The sequence below is a fragment of the Montipora capricornis genome, unplaced genomic scaffold (genome assembly GCF_036669925.1).
Source record: "Montipora capricornis isolate CH-2021 unplaced genomic scaffold, ASM3666992v2 scaffold_455, whole genome shotgun sequence".
NCBI lineage: Eukaryota > Metazoa > Cnidaria > Anthozoa > Scleractinia > Acroporidae > Montipora > Montipora capricornis.
In genome coordinates this window covers 318,761-327,500 of record NW_027180190.1, presented here as the reverse complement: position 1 = coordinate 327,500, position 8,740 = coordinate 318,761, and positions in this window count along the sequence as shown.

Below are 8,740 nucleotides of genomic sequence, written 5' to 3'. Positions count from 1 at the left end.
TGTGGTGGTAATGTAAAGGAAGTACTTTTCCAGAGTTCAGATCCAAGGCTTCGGTTGTTATCAACGCCGTTTGAACTAACTGCCTCATCAACTTGCATCATTACCATTGATAATACCCAATACACTGTGATTTGGGAGTGGGACTGTTTTGCTTAGAATAGTGAACAATCTACATCCAGTGCAAATTCTTCTTCTGGTGATGAGAACTTAGTTGAAAACGTTTGTCAGTTGGACATTGATGATGAAGAAGAGGAGGAAGAGGAAGAGTTTGTTGTTCATACTCTTCCTTTTAAAGTAATGGGTGTTGTTTACAAAACTGAGAGACAGAACCACCTAAAAGCAGCATGCATGAAAATGCAAGATGATCCGAACTTTGTTGTTAAAGCCATGATTGAGCCAGATCCTGACAATGACTTTGATGCAAATGCTGTTCGTGTTTTGATAAACTATGGAACAGGATTTAAGCATGTTGGCTTTATAGCAGGAGAGCTAACAAAATATGTCCATCGTGTATTAAATTCAAGAAGACTACAGAGTGCATCTGTATATCAGATAAAGTTCCGCACCCAGTGGGCAAAATTAGGGTACTACATGACATTGTTGTTCTAAAGGTGAATGGCCTCCTCAAGTTGTACAAACCAGTTCTCGAGTACAATAATAATATTTTTACTTCGTCTTCAACTGGAAATTTAACTTTTTCATCATTACCATCTAATTTTCTGATAGAAAATTGTTTGGTAGTGACATTAATGTTGAAATTTATAATAAGTTTAAAAACATAGTACAACTAATTAGAGTTTTTCCCTGAAAAGTGGTATCAATGTTATGTGTTTACTACGTTCAAAGGCTACCACCATGTTGTTACTCGTACATTTTAAGTGCATTAAATTGTCCTTCATGATGTTCAACCAGATTCATTCAATTACAATTTTCGAGACTGGGGGTAATGCTAAATAGACTGTAAAACACACTTAATGAAATGCAGCATTGTAATACTGAATAACAACTGCATGGAAACACCTATTAAAAGTCAGATAAATTCATTGGTGGAAGTGTCTCACTTGCTGCATGAAATTGAGCCCTAACAGTAAGCAAACCCCGTTGAGGCAGATTGGCATGGCTTGCCACAAACACCCCTGGATCAGCTCTACGTGAAATCACTACTCGATCTAAGCGTTCAATTCCTGATTGAGATGGCTCATTGAAGCTTGGCAAAGCTTTCAAATGAAAACGACCATGGATGCCAGTCCAGTAGTAAAAGGATTTGGTTTTATCAACGGAGTTGATAATGTAAATTGGCCACCGTACGGAGATTCTAAAAGCTGACGTTTCGAGCGTTAGCCCTTCGTCAGAGCGAATCGAGGGATTATGGGTTACGTGTAGTTTTTATAGTAGAGTAGGAGCTACGCTATTGGTGGTAACATGGCAACGTGAAAAATAGGAATATATTAGTTAAATGAAAAGCGTTCGTTAATACCGTGAGGATTAAGGGTGCCGATTTGAAAGATGAATTTTTGTTCCAGATTCTTGCGGCTTTCCGTAGTACCTAGATGTAGGGAAAGGCCGCAGATAGCTATGTGTTTTTTGGAGTGGTTAGGCAGATTAAAATGGCGAGCGACTGGCTTAGATGCATCCCTGTTATTCTTCTCAACATCGTGAAGGTGTTTGCGGAATCGGTCACCTAGTCGTCTACCTGTCTCACCAATGTATAATTTATTGCATAACGTACAGGTTATGCAATAAATGACATTTGCGAAGGTATATGTGAAACGATCGGTGATTTTCACAGATCGTTTTGGTTCCGACATCTTGTTAGTGTTAACAATGAAAAGACAAGTTTTGCATCGTGAGCGCGCGCATTTGAAAGTGCCGGGTTGCTCGTTAGTTTTGAGCGCGCTTCTAACTAAAAAGTTGCCTACGTTTTTGTCGCGTTTGAACGAAATAATTGGAGGTTGCGAAAAGATTCTACCAGTCTCGCGATCATTTTGGAGTAATTTAAAATTACTAAGAATGATGCTTTTGACTGTGTGATTATGAGGATGGAAAGTGAGGGTGAATGGAATTTTGTCATTCTTATCTTGTTGTGTCGTTTGTACTGATGATTTTTGATCAAGTTCTTTGGCGCGATGATGGCCTGCTTTGACCACAGAGACAGGATAGCCACGTTTTTCGAAGAACTGGCACATCTCCTCTGATTTGCTGGAAAAATCGGAGTCATCACTACATAGACGTCGAAGTCTAAGAAATTGAGAATAAGGAATGGAGTTCTTGACATGTGATGGATGTGACGATGAACACAACAAATAACTGTGTGAATCTGTAGGTTTGTAGTGCACACTAGTACATAGCACGTTGCCACTAATCGAAACTTTGATATCTAGGAAAGCCACTGAAGTTTCCGAAATTTCCCAGGTATATTTAAGAGCCGGATTAAGAGAATTGATGGAGGTTATAAATTGATCGAGTTCTTCTCTGCTGGATAAAATAGCGCCGATGCAGTCGTCAATGTAGCGGCCGTAGAGTTCAGGTTTGGGGCCGTTGTACTGATTAAAAAATTGGTGTTCAACATATCCTACAAAAAGATTGGCATAGCTAGGTCCCATTCTTGTGCCCATCGCTACACCATTAATTTGTTTGTAATAGTTGCCGGCGAATGAAAAACAGTTAAGCGTTAAAACTAGTTCGGCAAGGCGGAGGAGCGTTTCCGAGCTAGGTTCTTTGACAGTGCGTTGATCGAAAAAGCGTTCGTTAATACCGTGAGGATTAAGGGTGCCAATTTGGAAGATGAATTTTTGTTCCAGATTCTTGTGGCTTTCCGTGGTACCTAGATGTAGGGAAAGGCCGCAGATGGCCATGTGTTTTTTGGAGTGGTTAGGGAGATTAAAATGGCGAGCGACTGGCTTAGATGCATCTTTGTCATTCTTCTCAAGCATCGAGACTTAGTGTAATGCTTACATTATATTATTATTATTATTATTATTATTAGAATTTAATGACTAAATGAAAATACACAAGATTCCCTGCGACTCTGAGTTTCGTGCATATGCACTCATCAGGCAGATTTAATGAAGAACAGACTTATTAGCTAGCTATATGTACATGTTTACGATGGGTGAGAAGGGCGGAACTGGGGGTGTGATGTAAGACTGGCTGAGCTAAAACAAGTGCAATACAATAGCTATTGTGTAGGATAAGCGTTAATTGTTCTTATCTTTTGCTTGAATTGTGATAGGGGCGGGCTCTTGCCATGATACACCATTTAGTTGTAAAGCTGGTGTTGCTGTCTTTGAGTTGCCAGATGTATTTTGATAATTCAGTGCTATTAGAAAGTTTCCTGTGGGTGAATGTTGACTTGTGTTGAGTGTATCTTTGTTGAAAAGTTCCTTCAGTCAGTCCGATGTAGTTCTTGGTAGTGGTTTGATTAGCTGTCGTAGATGTTATTTGTGCATTATAGATCATTATAGATCATATAATTAAACGCAGCAACAACAACCTACTGAACAAACGATCCAAGCTTGTATCCAAATGCCGACATGAAAACAAGTTTTATCTCAAGAACAATTAACGGTTATCCTACACAATAGCTTTTGTATTGCGCTTGTTTTAGCTCAGCCAGTCTTACGTCACACCCCCAGTTCCGCCTGTTGTAATTAGAACCCCATTGTTCTACTCATCGTAAACATGTATATATAGCTAGCTAATAAGTCTGTTCTTCATTAAATCTGCCTGACGAGTGCATACGCACTAAACTCAGAGTCGCAGGGAATCTTGTGTATTTTCATTTAGTCATTTAGTTATATACACTGCTCTACACAAAGGTATATTGAGCACTCTTTAGCAGTGTTTGCTACAGTTTCTTCTTCTTCTTCTTCTTCTTATTATTATTATTATTATTATTAACGTTATCATAACATACCAGGCTTCCATGAATGTGGATCATAGTTAAATGGAAAGTGACTTCGTCTAAGGAGCCGAAGGGCAGATGTAAAGGAAAGTCCATCGTCCATGATTTCGGGCAGAACGACATCCTTGATTGGCACAGGTGGATGTGGCACGTGAGGTTCCACTGCCCCATCTTTGAGGAAAAGCAAGAATGTATAGTTACATTCAAACTCTTTACCATTTTAATTTGGTCGCTCCAAAAATATTTTTAGACAACAGTATCTTGCTGGCCAGCACACTTTGCAATAACATTCATGCTATGGGTTCTCTGTTGCTCGAAAGTGACATGGTGCAAAAGCAATGTGTGAACCTTGAAAAAAATAGGGCTCAATTGAATGGAAATCGATAATTTGTTTTCCTTTAAGAATTTATAGCCATGACACTGTTGACTTGCAAACAGCCCATCAGAAAGCATAAAGTGTACATAGTCCATTAATTTTACCTTTGTTCTTGGTGTGAGATGTCTTGCTATTTGACTAGCCGGAATGGATTTGGCCTTAGACTTTGCATCTGCCATCAGCTGAATTACTGAGACTGGTCTCTGGGAGCCCTTGGTCCTTAATGAGTTAAACTCTCCGTCAGTTACTAAACCTAATACGTAAAAAATATAATCAGTGTGCAAAGAAAGTCATGTTCGGTAGCCTGGGGCCAGAGGATATTGCCATCAGGATAGTGATGTTTGTTCTTAACTTGCCAGGGGAACTGTCACAAAAAAAATTCCTATTTATGTTTTCGTTATTGTTTTTGTTTCTTTGCATGTAGATATTTAATCGTTTCTTTTCATTATCTTAAATTCGTTAGAGGTATTGTCAATTATTTGTAGTCTTAATTCGTCGTATCTTTTAACAAAGAATGTCACTAGTAAATTAGTAGCTATTGTCCTAGGAATCTGTGTGTAGTATTGTAAATTTCAATGTAGTCTAACTAACTATTATTATTTCCATCACCGTGTATTTCATATCTTGTTGTGTAATTAGTATTTTATAGTTAGCGCTTTCTAGAATTTTCTTTGTAATTATAATTGAGGCGGAGTATTTAAATAGAGGCCAGGTTGTTTGTGGGTGTGGTTGGTTGTTTTCATCTTGTAAGAAGGAAAAGGACAGAGAAATTTGAATTGAAAGGTTGAAGGCGAAGTCGCTCAAGTCACTGTCAACAGCCATTGGCAGGAGCCAGCCGTGTTTCCCCCGACATTACCCCTTTTGTCAGCGGCGGCAAGAGCAAGGAGTTGAAAGCAAAATAAAGGGAGCTCAAGGCGAACAGCACAAAAAATTTGCGTGCGAAAGAATCAAACACGAGCAAAGTAAGAGAAGGAAGGCGCCAGAAGAGAAGAGGCTTGTGCGAACGGTTGTTGGGGCGGTTTGTTTGTTGTAGGAGTTTGTTTGTTTGTTGTTTGCGGCTGGAGAAGATTTCAAGGACAAGGAAAGAACTGAACTTTTATAAGTAATTTAGTTTAAATAATTAAGTAGTTTAAAAGAAAGTAGTTATTTTTTACGTTCCCGTTAAATTGTGTATATAATCGCTTATGTGTTCTAAATTTATTAAACTAGTAGTATTACTTAGTCTTTTGGTGTGTTGCGTGTTTGCAGGAAGGGTTTTGTACAGTCGTTTTGTACAGTCGTTCAGTCGTACAAGGGAAAGATCCACGTCACACAAGTGCTGTTTTTTTGGGAAAATTCAAACTACAAAAGGATTGTGATAAATCCTGCCAATCAAAAAGGGATTTGGGGGTACTTGAGGTGATTTGTAGGCAAGTTCACGCTAGCTGTAGCTTATAATGGAATTAAAAAATATATGTACACGTATATATATAAATATATCTATATATATATATATATATATATATATATATATATATATATATATATATATATATATATATATATATACAATATGTATACAATGTGCCCTCCCGGTTGTCACCATAATGGCTTTATGGCAACTCCTGAACTTGGGCACAGGATGTACGGTTACACATTGTTGGATTGCATTGTGGAGTCATATATATATATATATATATATATATATATATATCTAGAGAGAGATAGAGAGAGCGAGAGTGAGAGAGGGAGGGAGAAAATGGCGAAGAAAACATACCCACAACTGCCATCCCCAAGTTTTCCATTTCAAACTTAAGTTCATCCCGGAGTTGCCTAACTTTTGCATCTGTTATGCTTTTGAATGGCAGGGCTCTCACTGGAATGGCATAGGGCTTCATGTCCCTGCGTTCATCAGCCACCATGAAGATCATCAGATGCGTGGCTGCTTCCCTTTTTTTAGAGAACACATCTGTGGTGTACTGTGACAGACCTTTCCTTAACTGTGCTAAAGTTTGGGGAGGATTTCCTCTCTGATTAGCAGGCCCTAAACACCTGGAAATTATGCTGCTGCATCTGTTTTGCAAATCATGGTTCATAAGCATTGACATCCCAAGCTAGAGCAAACAGGCTGCTCTCTGGGGTATTGCTTTGTTTGCTTTGTATTCCTGAGACCTGATTGCAAAATACTCAGAATCATTTGTTAGTGTTAGTGTTTTATCCCTCGAATAAAACTTATCAACTGCAACTATGTTTGGTGCAGTTGCTCCAGTTGCCCGTCTCCCAAGTCTACATATCAGGCAATCCAATGTTTTGCAGTCTTCAGTGCCTCTATCTACAGTTAATTACAGATGACAACAAATCATTCCAAGGAAAGAAAAGTAATGTCTCTATTTGAAACTAGATATGTATACACATTATTAAGTGTAGGAAGAGTTAGGATGAAATGTACTCTGAGGAGTCGGTGACATCCAGATCCAAACTCATGACAACATCGTATGCAATACACTGTCAGACATACTGACTGATTAATAATAATTATGGTCAACAATTAAAACAATGAATAACATAACAGTTCTTCCTAAAGCACACTGTCATGTTAATGTCTCATATGTAGCCCTTAACATCTGTATATGTTGCTTAAAAGTCTGCACATTGCCAAAAATGGCAACTTTGATAAAGTGCAATGTCATTAATACAAAACTGAGCTTACCTGGATGCTTCTGTCCTTGGTGAAGCCCTTTTGTTAGATTCTCCTCTGAAGCTGTCTTGATGAGAGACCAACAACATTAACCTAGTAGTATATAAGGACTTACCTGACACTTTTTATGCAAATGAGGTTGGGTTACAATATGCTAATGAGGGTGATAATATTAATGTGTTTTTTTTTACCGTGAAGACTGGGGGCGAAACTCGAGGTCGGGGAAGATGGCAGATGCAGAGGTTGGGGAAAATTGTGGTAGAAGATGATCATTTACAACAGAGCTGAACAAGAAGAATAAATCTGCTGTGTTCGGCGTTGTTGTTGATGATGATTTTTGTTCTTCTCTTCTTCCTTTGTTCTTACAAGATAAAAAGAAGAACAAGAAAAATAGCGCTCGAAAGACAGCTTATACAATAAAGTGGATAAGCTGAATGTCAAACGATTTTTGACTGTGATCCAGAAGTCGGAATAAGTGATCAAAGAAAAATAGAAAGATGGAGAAAAGGTAGATAAAAAATATATACCTTCTTTACATCTCCTTTTTTCCTGATCTTTATATGAATATTATTGATTTATAGATTAACTATTTTAGAAATATATAGATGATTGTAGTAGTCTTATTCTCCCATTTTCGTCCACATCAAAAGAAGGTAAAAATCTTTTGGTGTCTCGAAAATGTGAGAAGATGACTTTAATTCTCCTTTTATAAATTAATGAATGAAAGTAAAGAAGAAAGGGAGATTAACTACATAAAAGCGGGGATGATGTTCTCTGTATTTTATTTTAGATCTGGCTCTGATATGTTACTCCTGAGATTAGGGAAAAGACAATTGCAAAAGAAGTAGGGGATAACATAAAATATTTGTACCCTCATTCTTTCGTGATTGTCGTTCTGTAAAGATAGGTTTTGTTTAAAAAAACATCATTTCATCAATTACGGGCGTTTTGATTTTTGAACAGTGATAAATAGCGACAAAATCATAAATTGGTTTTCACTCCGGGTATTATAAAAAATACCATGAATCAAACCAATGAATGTTTTTAGTGCCTGCGGTCCTTTCTTGTCGTTTTTTGTATTTAACTACATAAAGTAAAAAATGTTCAGTGTAGAGGAGAATCCAAGATGTAGACGTAGTATAAAACTGCTGTGTTCCTCTTGAATAATGTGTTTTTGTTTGACTTCTATTCGAGGAGAGGTAAAGATGAGATTATATGTCTTGTTACAGTTGAGAGTTAAGAGAGCGACCTTGGAAAACATGCAAGTTAAACTTGTTCATGTGTTCCAAGATCTTCTGTTTTACTCTCTTTTTCCTTAATTAATGTCTCTCATAGAATGTTCCTCTTCTTTCACGTTCCATGCCCGCTTGGTTGGGTTACCATCAATTTGTGGATCAGTGTAATCATTGAGACTTTTTTCTACCTTTATGTCTCTCATAGCACAGGGATTCTCCCTCATCTTCTTATCCCAGAAGAAATTCACTAATCCTCGAGATATCTTAACTTGACATAAATTACATTAATGGTATTGAAAATGATCCTGAAGACAGACAAACTGTGTCAAGAACCACTTACAAGAATTAAACTGGTAAGATGTTTCTTCACACACTTTGTTGTTTTAGTCTTCTTTTTTACTTTGTAATTAGAAAGTGATCTCAGATTCATAAGCGATATAGTCCTCATGTTCCATGCCAGCTTGCGAGGGTGACCAGTAGGTGGGAGAAACTTGTTTTCATCATTGACCACTAATTACAATAATGGTATTGAGAGTGATCCTGAAGAC